General features: G+C 40.7%; 1 protein-coding gene across 2 annotated transcripts in view; it reads right to left on the reverse strand.

Moving 5' to 3' along the window:
- Positions 1–27500, reverse strand: part of ZFHX4 (zinc finger homeobox 4) — a 229455-nt gene that overhangs the window by 195936 nt on the left and 6019 nt on the right. The window lies entirely within an intron of this gene.

A 27500-nucleotide genomic window follows, 5' to 3' on the forward strand; every position in this document is an offset into this window, starting at 1 on the left:
TTATTGGTCAGTAACTCTTTATTTGCAAATGTTCTATTAAATATCATAAAATTGACATAGAAACAAAAAAACACAAATATACTAATATCATGCCATAGTATACCTTGACCATGTCATCCAGAGATTACTCGCAGAACAATCTGTCCTGTTTGCTTTGTATTTACAAGTTTTATATTTGTATTTTTGTTTGTGCATGTTTATCAGTTTCCAACAGCCAACCAACTGAGCAAATCTCTGGTAAGCAGAGAAATATCCTTCAATGCTACAGATTTACTTTATGCAGTAAAAACACTATGCAATGGCACATCTGTTTCAATTATAGCTGCGATCTTATCAAATTACTTGCATTAAAGGGGTTGCCCTATCTGGAACAACTACAGTATATCCATAGGACTATTGGAACCCACCTGTAGTGGACCCACATGGCATATCCTACAGATAGTCCATAAAAGTCCAAGAGGAGACAAACCTTTAACTAGGAATCAGAAAAAAAAACAACTTACATATGATCACAATCTCAGGCAGATCACTTGGCTTTCCAATTACTACTGCTTTCCATCCATCCTATAAGGAGGTTACACATCCGACATTCACAGTCTGAGTATGGACATCAATGTCTAGACTGTCCATAGATATCTTGCCCTGAACTCAACAGTTTCATATAAGACTATGAGACTGTTAAGTTCAGGTCAGTAAACCCAGGGCCAGTCTGAACATCACACTCTTTACTTAGACCATAAATGTCGGATGCGTGAAATCTAGCCTTAGGAGGTATATCTAGTGCTTGGGCCTTAAAGGAGTTCGACAACCATCTAGCCTGTTTGGTTTCCACTGTCTTATACATTCAACATTGGAGATTGCAACAACATAGAAAAGTTGTGAAATTACTGAAATCACAGGATTGATAGACATATTAATGACATGCAATTATGAAAAAACATTTTCAACACACCTTGATTTATTTGTTATCGATTATAAGAACCACACACAGAAATACATGTGATTACACTTGGCTGCTATGAATCAGATTATTAATACTTGTATATGTAATGTACTGCCACACAATGTACTTGGGTATGCAAATCAACAAGATCTGCTGTTGACTGCAGCCTTTGCAATTGCAGACCAATGACATCCCAATTTGCTTGATGGGAGAGAAGTCCGGAGATGCCACAGGCTATTGTTTAGGGTATGAAGGCTGATCATAGTAGCACAAGCAACATGCAGCCTGGGAAGCTTTATAGAAATTGCCATACCACCAGTTCCATGACTAAAGCAATGTAACACCAAGCTGTTAGTGTATCTGGAATGAAAACTAGAGGGGTCTACAGAACATTATGCCACCTCACACCATAATCCTGAGAAGAGGAACAGTGTTATGTTTCCTCATGAAATACTCTTCATGGCGTAGCCCACATGAGCTCCAGAACGATTTCTGTCTATTAATGCATCAAAGGCAAACGTGGGTCTCAGCACTAAAGATGGTATACCTCCATTCCAGTCTCCATTGCTGTCTTGCTGTGCACCATGGTGGCCTTTGAAAGTGGTGGAGTGAGTGGTGGATATATGACTTGTAGCTCCATGTCATGTAAATGCCTTCTGATGATTTGTGTCGAAACTGAAACCTTAGGCTTGATTCATGATAACTAATTTCACTTCCAGTACACAATGGGGCAATTGTGGAACTAGTGATATGACCATTTCTCCAAAGTGTCCAATGATTCTGTTTTTGCCAAAATATCACCAGGTTGCATGTTGCATGAGCTACTGTGAGCAGCCTATGTGACCTACTGTTAAGGGGGTTTTACACTAAGCGATATCGCTAGCAATATCGCTAAAACGTCACTGGTTTTGTGACGTTATAGCGATATTGCTAGCGATATCGCTATGTGTGATACTTACCAGCGACCGGCTCCCCCCGCTGTCCATCGCTGATCGCGCGAGAATGTCCGGCTCCATTTCTCGTCGGGCGCTTCCTGCTGAGACTTCCTGCTGTGATGACGAGCGACGCTGGAGGACGTCTGGATCGCTGTGTGTGAATGGTAAGTATCGTGCGCTGCGTCGCTGCTGCATCGCTGTGAGATCTTTCTGTATGAAAGCTCACTAGCGATCATTTAGCGATGCACCAGCGATCCTGACCGGGTCGGATCGCTGGTCGGATCGCTGGTGCATCGCTAAATGTAAAAGGGCCTTTAGGCGTCGGATTCCTGCCACTGCACAGCAGGAATCCAAAGCCTTGCACCCAGCAATCTCCCATTCTTCTTCGGCCGCAGTGGAGCCTGCTCAGAAGATTCGTCGGTCCTGGCGCTCTGCCCAGGCCAACTCCGTGGGTTTGCTTGCTGCTGCCACCTCTGGCACAGCTATGACAATGCATGCTGCTCTGCAGCGAGATTCTCCAGGGACTAAGTCCTCATGTCGGGCTACTGAGCATGCCCATGGAGTGATTTCCCATTGGAGATCGAGGGTCACGTGCTCAGGTCCTGCTCATGTTCGGATTGGCCCATCCGAGAAGCCAGGAAGGTCCCGGACGCCCGTGGCTATAAAAGGTTCGCATGGCCGCTCGCCCATGCGCTAGTATAGACTGTATTTACAGACTATGTGGAGTGAGTGATGTATGCACGCATGAATGTCTCTGGTGAATGACTCATTAAGAAACCCCTACATACTATAAGTATGTGTTGTGCAGCCTAGCCTGCTAGCGCCCAGGCTTAGGCGTAGGTAGGTCTGAGGTTGAGTCAGGCATCTGGCCTCACCAGGGACTCGGCACTCCTCAGTGCACGTGCTCCATAGCCAGCGTCTATAGCTGCGCTCGCGGCAGCGACGCCACGCGTTCAGTGGGCCTAGAAGGACTCTAACTGTGTCCTTGGGGTAGAGTTCTGTGGCCGTACACTGTGCGCTCTTTTGGCCGAGCTCTGTGAGTTAACAGGCTCCGGCATCTACTTTCAGCGGTGGTGCGGCTCTGTGCAGTAACAGAGTTCGCCCTGTTCACATTGGGTGACGTAACCCACGTGTGACTGGTTTCATACTGCTTAATTCTTCCGCCATTACATAGCAGCAGTGTACCACCTCTGCAAGGTGGATCCCGGGCTGCGAACACACCTACTATTTTATAATTTGGTGCGTTCCGCCAGCCCTAATACCTACCATGGCATGCAGCATCTCCAGACTTGTCTCTCATTGACAAGGATATCAGGACATCATTGGTAGGCAATTGCAAAAGTAGCTGCTGCAGAAGATCTCAATGATTTGGTTGCCTTCAGCATGGCAGAACATTCCTCAGACAACCATAAAAATCCTCATGTCTATCCATGTGATTTCCATAATTCCCCAACGCTTCCATTTTGGTGTTGCAATTTCAATTTTGATGAGTATAGATGTCTTGTTAAGACATCCAACCTCTACATGCCATATTAGAATAAAAAGGACATCATGTAATAGTATTAACCACATGAGACCCTCATTATTTAGGTAGATTTAAACCACCCATTTATTTATCTTTCCTTTGATTGGAACTTGACCAACATACAATATTCAATATCTCATCCAGTAGCCATTGCAAAGGAAATGTTTGCTCAGTCGCCATTTCGCCATGTGATATCAGCTGTTTGCAGGGCAGTTTAGAAGTTGTAGCAGCTTCGTTACGTAAAAGGGCTTATCTCGATGAGACATATGTGATGTAAGAACTTGATAGGAACTTTTTGTCTGCTAAAAAGGCACTGCAAAGATATCTTATTAAAAAAACCCTTTGAAACAAAACAATCATTGTTTTCTACTAATAATCACAGTTCATCTTCTTTCCCAGATTCTCTTATAAAGTTTGCTGGGCTAAAGGTCAGTTTAGGAGACAAAATGTGGAGCGTAAGGGTTTCATTTTTTACAGTAATCAAATCTAATCGCATCAGCTATGTCAGAATGGGAGAATTATCAGATACATCAGACGATTTGCATAGATTGAAAATGAATCAAAATTAGTTTTGGTATCATTGATGGCTAAAATGACAGTCTAATTGCTTCTGCATCAAGCGTCACAAAGCTTGGTGTGTAATTTTAATCATTGATGAGCTACAGGTTAATTATGCTCTTGGAATGCAAGGAGATTTCAACCCCTTTGAAATAATTTGATCACAAAGAGCATGAAAGAGGAATCATTTTCTAATTAGTAAACACAGACATGTTTACCTTTCGGATGGGGAATATTTGCACAAACATCATAAGCATAAAAGCAAAAGGCATCGGTCTGGATGAAATGTAAGTGCGCCGTACAATTTCTGAGCGCTATTGTTGTGCTGGATACATGAGTGAAGGTGAATGCATTAAAAAGTGTCAGATCCTAACTCCACCTTCTTGGTTCATTTTCAGCTGATTTGCAGATCATTAATGGGGTTTTTTAGCTAATGCCCATATCATAATACGAATACCGTCAGCACGAAAAAAAAAAGAAAAAAAAACATCTCTCCGTCTGATGACTCTCAACGTGTAGAGTGAATCTCGGTCAGGCTGGTGCCTAGTGTGCAATTGATAGCCTATGACAATATTCAATATAGAAGTTGGAAAGTGTAAGCCTAATGAATCGGATCTTAAGACAAACTATTCATAGAGAGCTCCGACGAGGCGGAGAAGGAGGAGCCAGTCGCATACCTTTCCCTTGCAATCACTATACATAGAAAGTTTACTAATCTAACTAGTTCTGTTGCCATAACAAACATCTCGCTATATGTTATCCTCCCCAAATTAATCAAACACCCCTCTAAACAATGACATCAGATTTTGGTCACAGTTGTATAAACACATATGCACTTCGCGAACGAAAATATATAGAAAAAAATAAATACAAATTTCTTTGAACTAATGGGAAACTGCTTGTGCATAGGTGATGTATATTTGTGCAAGTCAGTCAACAGGAGAAAATATGAGAATGTTTCTTATTTGGTGGTCTGATTAAAACATAAGATATAAATAATTACAGACGTTATTCCACAAACAGATGTTACATTTAATTAATACTCCTGTCAGCTCAAATACCCTGGGTTTTTTTTTTGGAGGTGTCAGTGTAGACAGACCAGGGAGGAAAATTTTTCTTGCATTGCAGCTATAACCCTTCTTTAAAAAAAAGTTGTAGCCAAAGTTGTCCTGAAAAGTAAACACTAACTCTGCCACTGCAAACACTTTAAAGTCCTCTGCTGAATACAGAACAGAAGCACAAAAAGCACTAAGGGCTTATGTGGGAGGCTTTCATTCCTAAACGTACCCACGGTAAAGCGTCACAGCCTGAAAAGTGAGCAAGGAAGGAGACGGAGCGACTAAAATTCAATAAAAATGATAAAAACACGTACCTCTGTGCAGCTGTTCTTTTACAGTATAGAAAAAGTGACTTCAACACCTATATTCTCTTTTTAATTGGGGGGGGAGGTGATAGAAAAAAAATCAGTAGTACAATTATTGACTTCAGCTTCCCGTTCAGCAGTTAGTGTTTTGCATGATTACTGAGTTCTTTGAAAACTAAATGGAAAAAAAAAAAACTTTCCCAAAAATCTTTTCTAATAAAAAAAAGAAGGCACTTGCTCAACAATGGCGGATGATTTCTGCTGTATTTAAAAAGGCAGAATTCAGATTAGAACAAACGAAGAGCTGGAATCAGGGTGCACTCCTGTTTTTAATTGAGATTGTCCCAGCCTTCTTCTACGGTCCAGTGAGACAGTGTTTGTGAAATGATTAAAAAGAACGTGATCTGATCAAGAGTATAGGATGAAAGGAAAGGAATGCTAAGGTTAGCCACACTGCTTAGAGCCGAGAGAGGGAGAGAGAAAGCCAATGGGCTCCTTGGTCTATTGGGTTTTTTTTTCTATCCCATCTGCTATTTGACCATCTCAAATACTTTGCCATCGATTCTCTTCTTTGAGAAAGGGTTAAAAGTTGCCCACTTGTGACATAATGTGCTACCAAACTACAAATCTTAACAAGAGGGGGGAAAAAAAAAAAGAGAGTAAATAAATAAAAATCCTTGAATTATATCAAGTTTCCAAAAGGTCATCACTGTCTCTGCTGTGGCCTTTTCCCCATACCAAATCCTCTATCAATATGTCATAGAGAGTTAGGCAAAGACAAAAGAGAAGCTCAGTGTGAAAACTGCACATATATCTAATCCTGACAAAGGAATGAATGGGCCTTCACAAGTATAATTATACTTGTTTATTTGTTACCACGTACAGAGGACTGATGAAAAAATCCATCAAAGTGGTATTATGCAGACACCAAGAGCTTCTTTTCTTTAGTGACTAAAGCCACATTGAAGCTTAAATTCCTTATTGTTAAATTCAGAAGGGGAAAAAAAAAAGAAAAAAAAAGATTTTGGCCGAACTCGCTTTGCATCAGTTGCTGACAGATCTTTTGTACAAGGGAAGTATTATTAGAGCCATTAGCTAGAAACTTTTTTCTCGTACCTTTTTTTAGCCACATTGAATATCCTTGACTATGAAGTAGTGTATTTGTTGGAAAAAAGTGGTGGATTTTGGATTAATTGACTTTGCAATTGCTGCCATTGCGAGTTTCAATACCACCCATATATTCTATATCCAAAATAAAAGATAATTCTTCATCAACTACATGGAGGTAACAAGCCAACGATAAATATTCTGTGGCTTTTTGGCAACTCCAATAAGAATCCTGGCTTCTCTTTTTTTCTCTAGCTGTTGGAAAAGCACAAGACCTAAGGCTCCCATACACATATTAATGGCTGAACCCGCTAATATCTACAGGTAGGGCTGAAGGTCTAACGGGGTGCAGGCCGCCTGATGGTCTTGAGAGATGGCGATTGAGAGTCTGAAATCAGACATGCACAATCGCATTGTTCTCTGTGATAAGCCGCCAGCCGATGTATCAGTTGGCAGATATCTCGTAGAGAACATTGGAGCGCCCCGCCAAGCGAGCACTCCGGTGTATTGGAGTGTAGGCCATTAGATAGCTGTCAGCCGAATGATGCTTCAGTCATCTAACTTGAATGGCCTGCCTCATAACCTACATACTTGATGTATAGGCATAGATTATTCTTACTACTGCCCTCCAAGAATAAATTCTAAAATACCAAGGGCATTACTAATTTAAAGCATTAGTTGCCACCCCAAATTTTAAAGACCCATAAAAAAAGCAGGGAGCTTAAAAGTTTTCAGAAGAACCTCATGAAATATGACATGTAAAATATGTAACAGATGAACTATTTAGTAGCCATTACACTTTAAAAGACCCTAAATCAAATAACCAAGTCATTGTTATTTTGGGGGGAGTGGGAGCGAAATAAGCTTTTCCTTAGTGGACAGAAATATATCAAAGTAAAAGCAATCTGCATAGTTAATGTCTTTGTGCTCTTTCCAATTTAAAACAGAAAAGCTGTAATTTTTCTTTGCTGGCAATCTGGAAACACTCTGGAGTTAATTACAGCTGATTCGTAGTGAACCGCACAAACAAAGGCCAGTCTATGTCCAGACAATTATACTGCATTAACCAGCTTAGTGCTTCCTGCTGATGGTTCAGGGTTCTTCCATTACACCCTTCTACCTTCCCAGCACGATAGAAAATGCTTCTGCAAGGAGGAATTAATGAAGAGAACTGCAAAAGAATGTGTGACGACCTCTTCTGACACAGCAAAATAAAAAAAATGAAAAAAACTTTCCACCCATGTCACGACAAAAGGAGAGAAGGTAATTAAGTCTGAATAGAGGGATGTAACCAAATATTGTATGTCTTTAGTGGTAGGCACATAAAAAAAGAGATAGCTTACAAAGGTGGACTGGAAAGTGCCATTCTACCTGATGACTACTCCTATCGTCCTCTCATCTTTTTCCTCTGCTCCCTCCAGGCCATTGAGGCTAAAAGCTCATATTGTTTTAATTTTCCAATCAAATGTTATGGGGCTGGTGATTCTCAAGTTTTCTTTTACATAGGAATCAAAGGAGGACAAATATTTTGAGTATGACTTTGTAATGGGTACTCATGTAGATTATGCAAAGAATGTCAACATCTTTGGAAGTGTACTAATCTAATGGCCTAAAAAAGTTCAAGTCGAATGGGCTTACTTGTCTTTCAATGATTTTCTAGGGAAAACGGTCCTATAAACCTGTTCCTTTGGAAGGGTCTTGGAGGTAATGTTTCATTTTGTGGAGTCCAAGCTGACATATACAGACTAATGGTCCAGGCACTACTCTACGGGGGAAAAGTAGGCAAATTAGCTCTCTTCCAAAAGGACAAAAACTATCATTCTCAGGATCGGGACACCCACTAGAGGAAGCTACTTTATAAGTCAACTTCTTAAGGCCCCGTCACAAGATCGCTGTGTGTGACAGGGATCAGTGACTGCCCCCCCTGCCGGGTATCGCTGATCGTGCTCGATTGGCCTGGGCCATTTTTTGATCTCTGGTCTCCCGCTGGCCAGCACGCAACGCTGCGTGTGGCAACGAGAGACCAGCGATTAGCGACGCTGAATGCTGGTTTCTAATGTAAACAGCGGATATCCAAGAGCCGCGGCTCCTGGATACCAGATGTTTACATTAGAAACCAGCTTGCTCACTGGTCCTGATTGCTGGAGGGGCTGTCTATGTGACAGCTCACCAGTGATCAGCCCACTGATGTCCCAGCGATCGCATCCATGTCGGATCGTTGGTGGGATCGCTGGGACATACTTATGTGTAACGGGGCCTTTACTCTTCCCACATGACTTGAGATATGTACCCATAGCATAGTTTCTAAGATACAAGTTAAATTGCTCCTTCCTACCTCCACATAGACCATGTATGCATCTGATATTGGTTCCGTGAGTATGGATCACAGCTTTGAATTGGACTCTACAAGTACAATGGGTGCCCTCAAGCTATGTAGACTATTTTACATTATAAAATGTTAATAGCACTACCTGACTTGGTGACTCTGACAGATTTCTCTCTTTTACATTTATCAATATCATTCTACAGCTTTTGCTGCTATTCCGGATTTAAGGTCTGAGTCATGTTCCTTTTTCTTCCAAGAACATTTCAGAATCAATATGTAAGAAGTGAGAGCAATTACTTGTAAGTTGCCTCAGTAAACAAACATGCATGAAACATTTGGAAAACTGTCCTGTATGAGCAGAAGAATAGAGCACAAGCATAATTATTTCCATACAATTAACAAAGAAGAATAGCATTAGTCTACAAGCTGCTGCCAGGGAGCCCAGTATTAAGAATATTTGTTGTTAAACATAAAACATGTCAGCCATGCTGAGCTTGTGGTTAACCTATTTAGGCTATATTTGGGCACTCTCTACTGTGAAACATATTAAAAATATGCTGATACATGCAAATTCACAATCACATGGGTTTCAAGACGTGTGTATTAAGAGCTATTTTATTTAAAGTCCTAAAAGTACAGTATTTGAGAGTCTTATTACAATTACTTATAGCAGTGTAAAAAGTTGGCATATGACATTACAAACTCATCACTTATCTCGTCTGTTGTAGACGTGGCTTCAAAAGCAAGGAAAACTAGAATTCGGCTTTTCTAAAAACTACTCATTGAAAAGATGAGTAATGTATGGGAAACCATACTTAAGTATACCCTTCTACACACTTTCATTTTTCTGTAGCAAGGTTATCTTCCAAGAAGGAAGGTTCTGTCCAAACAAGCATTCAGGGGCAATGATATTGACGCTATTGATTCAGGTTCCTGTCTTCTCAGTTCTCCGACCCCTACCAGTATATGTTTTGGATGCCATAGTAGAGACCTGGGAGGAACCTAATCTATCTGTATTGCAGTGAAGGTAATATTTTACTTTTTAACTGAGCCGCAGTGGAATGTCAGAGTAACACATAATAGTATATTTTATCTTCAAAGTCTATATTTGAAAATGGCACTTAAAATAAAACCCATCAATTGAAACAAAACATTTCTGGTGGGAATGGAGATTTTTACTCTCCACAATGTGTATGTTAATATATTTCTTTCCAATCAATCTAATCAGCCCAAAGTGATGATAGCAAAAATCCGCTAAGTGCACCGAAACACCATGCAAATAATGTGTATTTCTGTAAGATAGAGACCCGTTGAGCCTTAAGCATTAATCGCATCTCTTGGTCTCATCTATGCAAAGTAGGATTAGAGCTAAAATGATGACTTCTTAATCCCTTTGATTTTCCTTTACTAAATAAATATTAATCTACAAATCAGAAAGGTTCTGCCAGGTATTACAATGCGCACAATGTACATTAGGAACATACTTAACGGTTATGTAAATTGCACTCAATTTTACAAGCTGCTCATTGACAAGACTGGTCCCAATCCATTTCCTCTTCAACCCTCAAAAATCCCTCTCAGATTTGAAAGTTTAAGTTCATAATCCTACTAAACAGAAAGATTAACCTTGGAATCCATTAAGTCTTTCTTGAAAGAAATTCACTGCATTAATCATGTCAGAGAATTAACAAATCATATTACCATGTTTATTTATATGTCAATACTTTCAACCTGCAAAGCCACCACAATACAATCCATCTCTTGGTAGAACTTCAGCAGCAGTAGAAATACTACTAAACTCTATAGCACCGAGACATTCAGGACTATTTCTTGTTACAAATGATTTGCTTGTTTGGAGGTATTATTCTTCTACAAAGCCATTACAAGATGCAGTCAATTTAAAAATGGCATTAATATAATAGACAATTCTAAAACCAGCATAGGTCCTAGGTAGAGTTGGTGCAAATCGATTTACAAGTCCCATTCAATCGGCCACTACAGTAGTATGTTGCAGCGGAATTGGAAAGGAAGTACAGACTCTTATTTACCTGAATCTGTGACTCTTTTTTTGATTACCTGGCTTATTGTGATGTCACCATTACGGCATGATGCACATTTAATGTCCCGCAAGGGTGGCTGGTCAAAAGACACTACCGGGTAAGAAGTGGTACTGCCTCTCCCATCCAGGAGCCACAGCCAACTGTCGAGGCCGATAGAATAGTATGTGCAAGTAAATTTGCACACTAGTCCTTGGACCTAGGAAACTTAAACTATTGTAGTATTTCATTTAAAATTTTATGGCAAGCTGTATTGGATTTGCCAAGGACAGTTTGCAGGGCTGTTGCATCCTGACAGCTTGGCATGGCAACAGCAAAGATCAACAACTGTTTTACTATTAGATCATTCATCCTCAATAAGGATGAAAGTTTGTACCCAAAGCCTAACGTTGCACTACTGGGAGATTTTGATTTATTGCCCTCCTTTCTTAATTCTGTCACTTGTTGCCATTGTAACCTTGTAAGGACTGAAACCACCATCTATATCAATATCTATATTCAAATTTGCTTAAAAGGTTTTTTAGCCTCTAATTTTAGTAAATATATTCCATATTAAATATTGTGTAGTTCCTCTGTTATCCCTTTTAGAATATATAGATACATTGACTGTTGGAGGTTACCAGCAAGGGATGTGTCCCTACAAAATTGGATATCATCTAATCACTGCTGACAGATTAAGAGTGTGATGCACCCTTTTAACAAGAGGCACAATAACACCCAGTATTCAATACATACATTTCTTAGAGTAATGACAAAGGAACTGCACTTTACATAGCTCTAAAAAAATATTCCTTATAACTGGGACTTCATTGGGCTTACAAGTAAATAATGAGAAATGTTAGAAAAGCATATAGATTGGCTCTGCTGAGGTAGATGGCATGAGCTACTACGCTCAGTGATTGGCTGCAGTGGTAGTGTGCTCTGTAGTTGGGATGTCACCACTGCAGCCAGTAAACAAGGACTGGATAAGCAAGGCAGAGCTATTGATAGAGCAGAGGAGGGCGAGTACTATGTTATAGAAGTGCCCAATATGTGCCCAAGCATTTGGGTAAATATTTTTTGATCTTGAAAAACCCCTTTATTATTGTATTCTTATTTCCTTTCTAGTACTGAAGACTGCAAAATACACTGGAGAAAATAAGTATTTAATTCACTGTTGGATGGTGAGATCTGTAAATATTATCATAGGTACAGTTCAAATGTGAGAGAATAAAAAAAATCACATTGCGTGATTTTTATATAATTAAACTGCGTTTTATTGCATGAAATTAGTATTTGATCACCTACCAACTAGCAAGCATTCTGGCTGTCACAGACCTGTTAGTTTTTCTTTAAGCCCTCCTACTCTGCACTCATTACCTGTATTAATTGCATGTGCTTGAACTTGTTACAAGGTACCTGTCCACACAATCAATCACATTCCAATCTCTCCACCATGGCCAAGACCAAAGAGCTGTCTAAGGACACCAGAAACAAAATTGTAGATCTGCACAAGGCATGGGTGAGCTACAGGACAATAGGAAAGCGGCTTGGTGAGAAGGCAACAACTGTTGCAGCAATTATTAGAAAATGGAAGAAACATAAGATGACTGTCAATCTTCCTTGGTCTGGGGCTCCATGCAAGATATCACTTTCTGGGGTAAGGATGATTCTGAGAAAGGCAGGAATCAGCCCAGAACTACACAGGATGACCTCATCAGTGACCTGAAAAGAGCTGGGACCACAGTCTCAAACATTACCATTAGTAACACACCACGCCCTCATGGAATAAAATCCTGCAGGGCACACAAGGTCCCACTGCTCACCCAAGCACATGTCTAGGCCTGTTTGAAGTTTGCCAATGACCATCTGGATGATCCAGAAGAGTCATGGGAGAATGTCATGGTCAGAAAAGACCAAAATAGAACTTTCTGGTATCAACTCCGCTCGCAGTGTTTGGAGAAAGAAGAAGGATGAGTACAACCCCAAGAGCACCATCCTAATTATGAAGCATGGTGAGGTATGCATCATACTTTGGGGGTGCTTTTCTGCAAAGGTGACAGGATGACGGCACCGTATTGAAGGGAGGATGGATGGGGTCATGTATTGCGAAATTTTGGCCAGCAACCTCCTCCCTCAGTAAGAACATTGAAGATGGATGTTGGCTGCGTCTTCCAGCATGGCAATGATCCAAAACACACAGCCAGGGCAACTAAGGAGTGGCTCTGTAAAGCCCCCGTCACACACAGCGATATCGCTAGTGAGTTCGTTGCTGAGTCACAAGTTTTGTGATGCAACAGCGATCTCACCAGCGAGATCGCTGTGTGTGACACTTACTAGTGACTGGCCCCCCTGCCGGGTATCGCTGATCGTCCTGGAATGGCCAGGACATTTTTTTGATCGCTGGTCTCCTGCTGGCCAGCACGCATTGCTGCATGTGGCAGGCAGGAGACCAGTGATCAGCAAGCTGGAGCTGGTAACTAAGGTAAACATCGAGTTTCTAAGCGCCACCCGATGTGTACCTTGGTTAACAGCTCCCTGCACCAGTGCGCTTGTAACTAAGCGACGTGCGTTGCTTGTTATCCGTGTGTCGCTGTCCTGATCGCTGGTGATGCTGCCTGTTTGGCAGCTCACCAGCGATCATGTAGCGACACACCAGCGATCCTGACAAGTTCATATCATTGTCGGGATCGCTGGTGAGTCGCTGTGTGTGACGGGGCCCTAAGAAGCATTTCAAGGTCCTGGAGTGGCCTAGCCAGTCTTCAGAACACAATAGAAAATGTTTACAGGGATAAGAAACTCAATGTTGCCCACCAACAGCTCCAAAACTTGAAAGATCTGGAGAAAATCTATATGGAGGAGTGAGACAAAATCCCTGCTGCAGTGTGTGCAAACTTGGTCAAGAACTACAAGAAACATCTGACCTCTGTAATTGCAAACAAAGGCTTCTGTACCAAATATTAAGTTCTGTTTTTCTATTGTATCAAATACTTATTTCATGCATTAAAATGCAAATTTATGTAAACATCATGCAATGATTTTATGGATTTTTAGATTCTGTCTCTCACAGTTGAAGTGTACCTACAATAAAAATTACAGACCATTCTTTGTAGGTGGGAAAACTTACAAAGTCGGCAGGGTATCAAATACTAATTTTCCCCAATGTACATGCATTTAGTGGAACATTTACAGAACATACTACAAAAAGTCAAAGCCCCATTCACATAGTTCTCTTTCAGGCACTACTATGCCGTAGAAGTATTTTTTTAAGGAGGCCAAAATCATTATAAGTCAGTGTTGGTTCATTTATCTTACACAGAATTAGAATATTCTGTGAAAAAGTTCATAAATCAAAAAGTGCCTTGATTCATAAAGGCTTAAAACAATTTGCATTTGACCATGGATGATGGGTATACGTGCCCAACCAGGGTAACTGGTATAAAAGTGGACATGCACGTATAGAAAGAAATTGCATTAATGTCCCTTTTAAAATGAACCCATTACCACTTGTTCCACTATGAAATAAACTGAGTCAATGTTAGTAGTTGCCCTGTAGGAAAGACTGAACACTAAAAAGTAAAATATAGAGATCTGTCGCTGAGGCTTCAAGATACAAATGTAATTTGCATTAGAAACGATATTGGGGCTCAAGCCTTGCCTAAAGAGCACTTTGGAATCTCTAGAGCGTCTCAATATGGGTGGTTATTGAACTTCTCTTTTTCACAAGTTTTCTGTGCTTTCTGGATGCTTTCACCCTGTGGACACCACCCAGGACTAGCCCCTACAGTTTATCCACTAATATTATTTATATGTCCAACTCATGTACCCCAAAATCTCCAATATGAAGTTATCTGTGCATCCTTTTTGGTAAAGCTATTCACTTAAGTGGTGTTACTGGAACACAAGTACGGTAGCTTGAAATTCACGTTTTACAATAATAAAAACCATACCAGCCTTTTTATGTTTCTTAGGCTACTATTTTCTTTGTTTTCCTAAACATGATTCTGGAATTGCTGAGTTTTTATATCAACAGCAAGGTTTCAAAAACAAATACATACTGTGCGTCTTTGAACTAAAGTTCACTTTTCAAAGGGCACAAACACAAGCATTGTAGTGTCCCCGCAATAGTGGTTCATTAATAATTATTAGTGTGGTTAAGAAACAGAAGGACATTGAGTCAGCAGGGGTTTTGAAGTAATCAAAAGTAATTTTAAGGCTCCATTCTTTGATAGAAGAAGCCTTAGTGATGCTTCTGTGTACATATATACTTGGTGGAGCTATACAAAGTAGTGTGTTCATATCCACATGGGAGGAGGGACCCCTGTTGTTTTAACAAAGCAAGTCAGAGTTTTAAGGCATCATTAAACAATTAGACGATGAAGTCGGTCCTATGAAACCATAATTTACGACTATGTTCTAACAACATCCCAACAATAAAGTTTCTATTCTTTGGTTACTGAAAAAAAAAAAAAGTTTGTCTGAAGCCTAACACCACTGTAATTATCTTCATAAAACTAATCACAGGCCAGGTATTTCGGGAAACATTCCATTTCTATTAGCAACCCTCCAAGTCATCATGATTTAAAAAACAGGCTGTGTAGGGCTGAGAGAAAGTATATTTAAAGCCTTTCAGTACATATTTAAACAGTGCGCTCAACACCCCTTACTGGTGATGCTGGTCAGGCAATTAACAGATGGCGTCCAGATCTTACAAAAGCCAACACTCAATATGGTTTATTAGAATTCAGCACTTTGGTGAAGGTTCATCTTTGAGGGAATATATAGCTTTCAAAACCCAAGACTTGTTAGAGGTCATTGTGGTTGGGGGTCTGAGGTGCGTAAAAGTCAACAGCTCGAATTTCTTACATTTTTAGACCTTTCATATTTTTTGATAATAAGTTATTAATTCACTTAGTTTGATGCATAAACGAGAAGAGACAGTTTGCTTCTGGAAAGCGTCATCTTTTTGTAATTTTTTTTGCTGTTTTGCACTGAGGCTTAATTTGTCTGTTGTGTAGATGTGAAATGAGCAATTCGGTAATTAACTTTTGTGTTTTTAGATGTATGAACCTTAATTAGATTTCATTATAAACAAACAGATGTCAACCACAATTATAAGGCCCTTGCTTTACCCTCACATTATCCCTTTTCAAACAAACTTGATGTCACACAAATTATAATCAAGCGGACAGCAATTCGGAGTTGAATTCTACATGATTTGCCAGTAACCTGATTACCTTAACTTCAATATCATTACAGGAAAAGTATTTTAAGATAAATAATTACCAGAATTCCAACAGGAGACAAGCTTAATTGTATTGATTCAGGAGAACCGGGCATAGTGGAAGAGAGCTGACGGAATAATGTTATCTTAAATCTACCCTTTCTATTAAAATGATATTGCCTGGCAGGAAAAAGGTAATCCGAGATAGGTGTATGAAAAATCAGATACAGAGCTCAAATAATTATTTTACCCAATTATCTCCTGCAAGAAGCAACAAAATATCACTGTGGAGCAACCTTATGGAACTGAGTTGTTGGGGGGTTTATTACAGAGTGGCTCATCTGTTATAGGCAAGAACAAGCAGATCTGCCAGGACATAATGGAGGTGAATGATTAGTTGTGTAGCACTGTGAGTGAACTTCTCCTCAATGCAATAAGAGTTAATTAAAGTTTACCACCAAACATCAACCAAAGTAGGATGTTGATCAAGTTTCAGCATTAAGTGCATGCAGACAATGGTTGGCAGCAATTAGAACAGCTATCAAATGACCCGCAATGATAATTATACATTCAAAACAGCTAAAAGAGCTGAAAAAAACTAATCAGCTTTACTTTTTTTTTTCTATTCTCTTTCTCTCTTTGCAAGGACAATTCAAAAGGCAGGAAGCAGGTATCAGATTATTTCAGTTTAACACTGTAAATCAATAGAATTAAACAAGCAGGAGTTGTCTGAGTACATTATCTAGCAAAGAACAATTTACTGTACCTGATGGACGAGATCTTGAACCCATTCACCGAATGAGCACAAAAAAGCAAAGTGGATATGTTTCAATAAAATGTTCTGCAAGCCTACTGATTAGAAGAATGGCTATTTAGACCATATACTCCCCCCCCCCCCAACTTCATAATTAAAGCATTGCTGCGCTTTTAAAGCATTTGTCGTCTTTTATGGTAAAAAAAAGTCATCATTTCCCTTATTTATTTTGCTTAAAATCGAATGTTTTTATTTATATTTGCTAGCATTTTATTATATTATGTGTTCATTAAATATAAATAATTTACATAAGAAGGGACATTCTATATTACTAGAAATTCTACCTCCTGGCGTCTTTGTACTAAACCTTTCTGTTTAATGTATGCAAGATAACATCAGCGAAAATTATTTTCATATAATGGCTCACTGCTTTGCATAGTTATTGGGCTGAAGCCTAAAGCTATTTTACAGATTTTATTTTCTACTCTTACTAACAAACCTGATTTTCCCAACTAATACTGTTATGGTAGGGATTTGAGCACAGAGTTGGCTAATCCCAGTATTTCCCTAGAGCTGTATTTAAATCATGGCCCACTCCCAGTACAAAAGTGTCTCCAAAAGCCCTTCTGCCCCCTTCAGCACTCATAGGCTCATTGGTCCTGACATTTTCACTTCAGACTTGACAAATGAGCCGACGGCTGTGATCTGATTGTGCTTTATCTAAGATATATCATTAGCTCTCATCACTATCTCCTAATGTAGCTTCCCTCATTGAATCCTTCGTAGAAGTCCCAGAGTCTGTTTGATACACAGTTCAATAATGTTAGGCATCTAATGGAGACATGAAATGGTGGGACAGTTTCAAGTGATCTGCCAATAATTAGTAACGTGTTAATTCTTCAGAATATTGGTAATTTTAGCCTATTTTGATGATTTTGTTAAATTTTATATTACTATACGGTATAACATTTTGACTCATATGGAAAGTCCAGAGGAATTTTTATTGATTTGCATCCAAATTTTCAACTAATATGGTTGCCAATTTTATATTGAATATTGTTTTGAGTCTACATGGTATATTGATCTTGGTATTCTGATAGTTCTAACTTCCAGAAGAATCCTATACAACACTTGTGGATCTATGGGCTTACTTGGTTCAACATCCCATCAGGGCAGTCAATTCAAAAAGTTGTGTTCCTAATATTCAATACACCAGAATTTAATTCCTCAAATAAATCCTTTTTATTTCATGTTTTAAAAAAAATGCAATGCAAAGTTTTGGCTACATACAGCCTTTACCAAGCACAAAAATAAAATAAAAGGTAAAAATTAGTCTGATGCCAATCATAGTCTATCCAGTAAGAAACCATGTTAGGATCATCGTCACTCGGAACTCTTACCTTAGACCATAAACTCTCAAGAATTATTGTAATACAACAACCTGTGGAAATGGAGGTCATTGGCTTTGAGCTAAGGTGCTATTTTCTTTTAGGCTCAGTAAGAGGTTTCATATGTTTGTTCGTATTGGCAGAAACCCACCCTCATCTCCAGGGAAGAATAAAACCAAGTGCCTATAGGAGCTTGTAGAAATCAGTGGTGAGCCACTTTAGGCACTGCACATGATGTCCCTGTTGACAGTGAGTACTTAAACAGGTTTCTAGGCCCTGCAACTACTGGCAAAACATCTTAAGTTGAATCTTAAGGAAATACTGATTGTAATTGTTGATGCAAATGATTTTGAAGTTTTTAATGATCATTATCAAGATCTATGGTACTAGAAATGAGCAGCGATGCCTAAAAATCTTCTTCATTAGTAGAAACACACTTTCAAGCTTCAAAAATTGAAGTAAATGCTATGGTTTACTTTACCGTGTCTCTTTAAAAAAAAAAAAAACACAACAAAACATTATGGTTAAAAATTGAAATAGCTTTTAAGTGGGGAAAATATTAATGTCTATTACAGGCCTGTAAGCCCTTGTTACCATTGAGGGTTAGAAGTGCTGTCCATCTCAGTTTATTGACCTCACCTATAAGGATCCCGTTACACATAGCGACGCTCCAGTGATCCCGATAATGATACGACCTGGTAAGAAATCGCTGGTACGTCGCACATGCTGCGGATTCTGCTGTGGATCCGCTGCAGATTTGGCCACTGTGGATCTGCAGCAGTTCTGCAGACAGTGTATAGTACAATGTAAGTCTATGTGATTTACATTCTGCTGTGCACATGCTGCAGATTTTCAACTGCTTAAAAGCTGCAGTTTTGAATCCACAGAAAGAATTGACATGTCAATTCTTTCTGCGGATTCCGCTGCGGTTTGCCACCTATTCCATTGTCCAGGTGTCAAACCGCAAGGGAAAACCACTGGCCAATACTCAGGTAAAACCGCAGGCCATTTTACCTGCGGTTTTACCTGCGGATCCGCAGATACAAATCCGCGGGTGAATCCGCAGAGTGTGCACATACCCAAACAGGCAGATCTACTCAACAACGCAGCAATGATACGGCGATCCGTATAACAACCTCGGCGGTCATTGGGACCTTGTCACACAGCAGCTATTCTGACAACTCAGACCTCGATAGACGTGCTTCAGCGTCACCAACGAGGTCTCTCATCGTTGTTATGGCGTCAAACACAGTGATGCATGATGGCCAGAGCAACACTGAGAATCAAAAAATGGCATAGGACATTCGAGCATGATCAGCGATATCGCAGAGGGGGGCCGGTCGCTGCTATGTGTAACATGTAGCAAGATCGCTGGCGAGGTCGCTGTTGCGTCACAAAACATGTGACCTTTCAGCGGTCTCCCTATGTGTGAAGTACCCCTAAAGGCCCCGTTACACATAACAATGTCCCAGCGATCCCACCAACAATCCGACATGGATGGGATCGCTGGGACATAGCCCCTACAGCGATCAGGACCAGCGAGCACGCTGGAATCCAACATAGAAACGTGATGTTTAAGAGCCGCGGGGCTCTTAGAAACCCGATGTTTACCCTACATACCAGCGTGCACTGCAGGCAGGGCGGGAGGTGGAGGCAGAGCGGCGCACAGACAGAACGGAGTAGCTCTGCTATCTGCTACTCCGGTCTATCTGTGAGCCGCTCTGCCTCCACCTCCCGCTCTGCCTGCAGTGCACGCTGGTATCTAGGGTAAACATCGGGTTTCTAAGAGCCCCGCGGCTCTTAGAAACCCAATGTTTATATTGGATACCAGCATGCAGTGTCGCTCATCGCTTGCTCCCACTGCCACTCGCAGCGTTGTGCGCTGGCCAGCGGGAGACCAGCGATGAAAAAATGGCCCAGGATGATCCAGCACGATCGGCGATACCCGGCAGGGGGGGGGCAGTCGCTGCTGGATGTCACACACAGCGATCTCGCTGGAGAGATCGCTGATGTGTCACAAAATCAGCGATCTCGCTGTGCATAACAGGGCCTTAAAGGCCACATATGGCAATGTGTGATACTTATCTCCGACCGGCTCCCCTACTGATTATCGCTGATCGCGCAAGAACATCCTGGGCCGTTTCTCGTCGGCCATTTCCTGCTGGGATTCCTGCTGTGGTGATGAGCGACGCATGGACGCGGGCGGGAGGACGTCAGGATCGCCTCGTCTGACAGGTAAGTAGCGACTCCCGACCGCTGCTATGTCGCTGGTGAGATCTGCCGGTTTGACAGCTCACTAGCCAACACTTAGCGATGCACCAGCGATCCTGACCGGGTCATATCATGGTTGGGGTCACTGGTGCATCGCTAAGTGTAAGGGTAACCTAAAGGCCCTGTCACACTAAGCGACTTACCAGCGATCCAGACACCGATATCAAGGTGTCAGGATCGCTAGTAAGTCGCTATGTGATCGCTGGTGAGCTGTCACACAGACAGCTTCACCAGCGATCAGCACAGCGATGCCGAGCGCCCGGCATCGCTGGCCATCCTGTAAAAAATAGAATCAAAATAAAAAATATAGTTATTCTCACCTTCCGATGTCCCGTTCAGCCATCCCGCCTCTCTCCACGCTCCGGTCCCAGTAATCCTTTGCACGAATGACCGCGAGATGTCACAGTCTCGCGGGATAACAAAGTCTCGTGGTCATTCGTGCAAAGGATCACTGGGACCGGAGCGTGGAGAGAGGCAGGATGGCTGAAGGGACGTCGGAAGGTGAGAATAACTATATTTTTTATTTTTTTATTATTTTTTACACCTGATCGCTGGTCTCCCGCCTGTCACACACAGAGATGCGTGCTGGCCAGCGGGAGACCAGCGACCAAAGAAATGTCCAGAGATTTCTTCCAGCGATCAGCGATACCGGCAGGGGGCCGCTCGCTGGTCGCTGTCACACACAGCGATCTCGCTGGTGAGATCGCTGTTACGTCACAAAAGTTGTGACTCAGCAGCGATCTCGCTACTGAGATCGCTTAGTGAGACGGGGCCTTAAAGGGCATGTCACACTAAGAGATATCGCTAGCAATATCGCTATAACTAGTGACGTTATAGCGATATTGCTAGCGATATCTGTGTCTGATACTTACCTATGACCGGCTTCCCCGATGGTTATCGCTGATCGCGCGAGAACGTTCAGGACCGTTTCTCGTCATCAGCTTCCTGTGGCGCTTCCTGCTGTGAGGACGAGCGACGCGTGGAGCCGGGCGGGAGGATGCAGGATCGCCTAGTGTGACAGGTAAGTAGCGACCCCCGTTCCCTGCGATGTCGCTAGTGAGATCTGCCTGTGTGGCAGCTCACTAGCGACCACTTAGCGATGCACCAGCGATCCTGACAGCGTCATATCGCTGGTCGGGATCGCTGGTACATCGCTAAGTGTGACAGCACCTTAAGACTCCACATCATTGTCTAAAGAGGTTAGATGAAGTGTGATAACACTTTGCACATCCCATGATGTGACTGTTAAACCAATTATCTCATTAAGTATCCTCTTATCCTTTACTTGTAGTTAAAACAAACAAAAACTATCTTTAGCAGATACAAATGTCTTATATTTTTAAGAAATTGTGTGTTTTTTGGGGAAATTGGTCTAATGGTAAGGTTACACTAAAGGTACTGTCACACTTAGCGATGTACCAGCGATCCCGACCAGCGATATGACGCGGTCAGGATCGCTGGTACATCGCTAAGTGGTCGCTAGTGAGCTGCCACACAGGCAGATCTCACCAGCGACATCGCAGGGGACGGGGATCGCTACTTACCTGTCACACCAGGCGATCCTGCGTCCTCCCGCCCGGCTCCACGCGTCGCTCGTCTCTCCACAGGAAGCGCCACAGGAAGCTGACGACGAGAAACAGTCCTGAACGTTCTCGCGCGATCAGCGATAACCAGCGGGGGAGCCGGTCGCTGGTAAGTATCAGACACAGAGATATCGCTAGCAATATCGCTATAACGTCACTAGTTATAGCGATATTGCTAGCGATATCTCTTAGTGTGACATGCCCTTAACTGTCCATCAATATTAAACAACCACTCTTTGGTATATTTTTGTCAATCGGCAGTCATTTAATAGTCTGCTTATGCAAAGCAGATTGCATGTAGCATGTGCATAGAACAGATGAGGTACTTGTCGTCTCGACAGCACAGGAGGAAGTGCTGTTGAGAATGATTATATTTTAAGCAAGCCAAAAGATCATTGATTCCGATGAACATGTATTTTCCTTGTTTGGTGTTTGGCAACATGTTCAGACTGCCCAATTATTGGAAAATGAGCATTCCTAGGAACACTTGTTCCTGATAATTGTGGTGCTTAAGCTCCCCTGTAGGTGTTCTGGTGTGTATTACTAAAACGTCTCTACACACATAGGTGATGTGTCCATAAGCATCCTTGAACCCAACATACGCCCAAAGAATGCCTCTTTGGCATAAAATGGGTCAGTATGCATCAGAATACTATAAAAAAAAAAAAGTGTAGTCCACCATACTTTCCTATTCAGAGGGATACTATTAAAAAAAATCTACTGCCTGGTCAATTTCTATCATTCTATGTCTATACAGTGGCTATAGTTTAACAGTACATCGGGGAATACTCCTGACGTGTACTTCTGCAGTGTGAACACGAGCCAAATAGCCATAAAAAAAGTCTAAGTGACACAAATTTTACAAACAAAATGCAAATTTGACATTCACTTTTATTGTCTGACCTAGACCACATCCATCATATATAACTACTGATTGCTTGCACTGATTTATTGTGCATCTGTACTTTTGCCCTTTGCCAGTAAACAAGTAGATAACCCCCAATGCATCGAATCAATATGCGAATGGCAAAAACCTCATTCACATTAATGTAGTTACCTGCAATAACATTTTTTTTTTAAACACTAAAATATAGCCAATTCCTACACATTTGGGATTCAACAATTTGTCATTTCTCTCAAATTTGAATTGTGTGTCTCCTTAATCGTACAGGATTTCTGCTCCTTAAGACACTATGAACTGCTCACCCTATCTCTGCAAAGGCAGATTAGCATGAAGCTAAGGAAATGCAATATCTAATCCACTTAGCATGTATAATTAAGAAAAAAGATTTGTACAACACTTCTCTATTTGTCTGACATGTTGCAACAGGCCTTCACTATGCCAGGCTGAACAGTTCTACCGGTGCTCAAAAAGCTTTGTGTGGATGATGTACAGTATTAATCAGAATATTTTATGTGCATTAGCCATTATTAGTGAGCTGTACAAGTTTCCAAGCCAGTCATAGAAATGAGATGACATGTGGAATACAGCAGCTCTATAGGTATTGTATAACACTGTGTCTTAAGGTACTGTCACACTTAGCGATGTACCAGCAATCCCGACCAGCGATATGACGCGGTCAGGATCGCTGGTGCATCGCTAAGTGGTCGCTAGTGAGCTGCCACACAGGCAGATCTCACCAGCGACATCGCTGGGGTCGGGGGTCGCTACTTGCCTGTCACACTAGGCGATCCTGACGTCCTCCCGCCCGGCTCCACGCTCGTCGCTCGTCTCTCCACAGGAAGCGCCACAGGAAGCTGATGACGAGAAGCAGTCCTGGACATTCTCGCACGATCAGCGATAACCAGCGGGGGAGCGGGTCGTAGGTAAGTATCAGACACAGCGATGTCGCTAGCAATATCGCTATAACGTCACAAGTTATAGCGATATTGCTAGCGATATCGCTTAGTGTGACAGTACCTTTAGTCATCACAACGATATCCACTAGAACCATATCTAGAATAGATCTAACTAGGTAAAGACTAAAAAAGGGAGTAATTAAGATAATATGATGAATTCTTTATTCTATAGGTATTGTAATCTGCACAAAACTTAAGGATTCATATAGTTTAGTGACAGTGCACCCTATGCGTTGGCATTAGTATTAATCACACCAGTCACCCAGGCCCAACAGGAATGGAGGATCCTCTCTAGGACATTCATCTAAATGAATACTATGGATATCGGATAGCGTTTACGGGTCCCGATACCCTAAAAAAAGGTTCTAGTGAAAAAACTCATGCAACCCCAATATTCTGTTTTAATGTGGGAATCATGCTAAATGGGGTAGTGGCTATATCATCTTACTTCTACTGAAATTCTCATGTAACTTCATGCCTGGAATGGAAAGGATTTAACTGTTTTTGGTCTAGATGGCTTTAAATGCACTGAAATTCCAGAAAAGATTAACGGCCACAGGTCCGATACAAGTACATCATAGGAAAGCCATGTAATATTTCTGTACACTGCTGCACAGGCTAAAACTGTACTCTGCTCTGGGCCTTTGCCCACTCAGTAAGAATGCAGACAGCACATAAGCTACCATTAGCCCATGTGTTATCCAATTCTCCAGCGGTTGGAGACGTGCCAGTGACAACACATGCTGCTTGCTTAACCATGTTTTCAAACAGAAATTAGATTTAGAAAAAGAAAAAAAATAAAGAGAAAAGTAAAAAAGAAGGTATCTGTCCCTTAAAGAAATCCAGCTTTTCAAAGACCATTTTTTAGAAAGTTTGTCTACTACTTGTAATGAAGAATTTTTCCAGACTGACCACTTTTCTACATGTAGTGTCCTCATCTCCTTGCAGATTGGTTTACCTTTTTTTTTTTTTTTACTATGATACAAGGAACATGTTGACCCAGTCAGAAATTTGGAAAAAGGACAGCATTGAGTCAAGTAAACGTCTTATTTTCTATATAATACGTAACACTCTAAACCATAGAGCACAGTAACAACGCACTCTTGACTTTTGGCAGCCAATTTACCAAGTGGGAACTACAATACAAAACACAAAAATGCAACAAATGGTAAAAAGCTCTTAAAAAAAAAAATACAGCAACAATTTTTTTTCCTCTCTTTTTAAACACGCACCAGACTCCAAATCCCCAGTGAACTTGACAGCATGTGTTAGGCAACTTCTGGGAGTTAGTAATAAACAAATTAGGTCAGCATCTGGCAGAATCTGCCAACACTTATCTTTGGTGGCACTAAATTGATAATTATGGTGACCTGACACCACGAAAGATGGTGCTTAATGTACATACAGATAAATAATTATCCCCACTGTATTTAATTTACAAATGTGCAAAAAGGACCGGTTCCCACCTTCAAAAGTGTCTTGACACTTAGGGTATTTTAACTGCTCTAATTACTGTTGAGAGCACGTAATTAGAAGCACTGTTCACACTGTCAACAGCTAGCCAGCTCCAGCATAGCACTAACTTACTAAGAAAAATATCAAAATGCCATCCAAATGCAAATCATGTCCCTAACACAGAGAACATGATACACATCACCACTGAAGACAGGAGGAAAATAGGAAAATGTGCACAGGCAAATAAAACTACACTAACAACCTGTATAGAACAAAGTACACATGGATGGATGGATAAATAGAAGATAGATAGAAGATAGATAGAAGATAGATAGACAGATAGATAGATAGATAGATAGATAGAGGATGGATAGATAATCAACAACATAGATGAATATATAGATAGATATCTCAGATAGATAGATTTCTTAGATCCAAAGATAGATAAATAGATAGGTAGATAATGCTCAACAACATACATGGATAGATAGATAGATAGATAGATAGAAAGAAAGAAAGAAAGAAAGAAAGAAAGAAAGAAAGAAAGAAAGAAAGAAAGCCCTGAAGCCCTGTAGACATACATACACTAATCAATGATATGTAGGTTGGACATATAGATGTCTCATATAGATAATAGATAAATGAACACATAATGAATGAATAATTAATGTAGTCTAGTCAGACATAGAAATATCATGAGTAGATTCATGGACAATTAGCTAGTTACGAAGACACTGCCACTGCAATAGATATACATTAAATATACTGATTTCCTAAGATCTATCTGTGGCATTAATCTTAATTAATGACATATACTATATATACACATACATACGATTATATATAGTACATAGTTAATAGTGAAAATATGTACGGTAATATATTTAAAAAAAGTGAAAAGATGCATTGAAAGCTATAACTAGCTATGGGTAAAGACATAGATTGCGTCATGATGATATAGACACGTATTCCCATACATAGATATTAGCATATATAAATCTATCAATTGAACATAATGATTATCTTGTGACAAGCATCTAAGGCTAACCAAGCATCGATTCCTGTGTGAAAAAATAGCAAATAATCAATATTGGAACTGGTGTGAGGCTGTGGAGGCTACGACTGTGTGGTCATGTTGCAAAACTACCAGCAATACACACAGACCTGTATTTTCCATTCTTCGACAGATTTGTATCACATGCATCGCTTCACGTGATGGTGAAAGCTGAGGACATCTATAAGGTTCCTGAAATCGGAGCTTTTACTTGTATTCCAATGTCTTAGACAAATATAACTTTAGGTAGAGCTAAGCAGAAGAAGAAAGAAAAGAAGGCCTGGCATTTTCATCTTGCTTTCATCTTGGTCATTCATTCAACCATTCAGTGTCCTATTCAGCCCAGCTTTTCATTATGCAAAAAAATGCTAATCCTTTTCCGATGCTTTCACACTTGTATAAACCACCATTCCTTCAACAGAAAAGTAATTATATCAGTTTACCTTCCTGTCAAAAACAGGATTAATATTCTGATAGCAGAAATTTTGTTTCTCATTTTTTTTTGCAGTAGGAAGCTAAAGATTACTAGGTAAGGTATTAGTCAGAGCAAGATTTTTTTTTCTTTCTTGAATATGAATGTGTTAGCCAATGCAAGAGGATAAGGAAAAAAAAAACCACTTCTTCAGCTGCTGAGGGAAGTCTTTTCAATCACAAAACTGACCTTCCCTTTGCAGGGGCCCGGGCAGAATAAGCCTCATTCGGGTCTATTAATCAGAGACAAATTATGAAAGAATGTGGCTGGATTGGTTGACACTATCCTATCTTGGAAGGCTCGGTAACAGCCTTGTAACAATGTCCTCTTCATGGGTAATGAACAGCCATGACAAATAGAGCAGAGCAACTATTTATTTGCATATGCAAATTCCCCCACAAGGGAAACATGTACAAACAAGTGTCATTATGAGGTGGATTAGGCAAACAACATTTTCTTTTTAGGGTGCTCTGCAACCCTAGAACATTAGTCAGCACAATTAAACCAGTCTCCATGACTACTAATGAAATTTTACCATGGCATGAGTTAAATTAGATAGCTAGTTATGTCTCATCCATCCAACTTGAAATCCATTATTACTGTGGGACAATGCAGTGATTGTGCTCGACTGATCCTTGGCAGCTCA

This window comes from Dendrobates tinctorius, unplaced genomic scaffold (assembly GCF_039654945.1).
Source record: "Dendrobates tinctorius isolate UK_male_01 unplaced genomic scaffold, ASM3965494v1 ptg000165l, whole genome shotgun sequence".
NCBI lineage: Eukaryota > Metazoa > Chordata > Amphibia > Anura > Dendrobatidae > Dendrobates > Dendrobates tinctorius.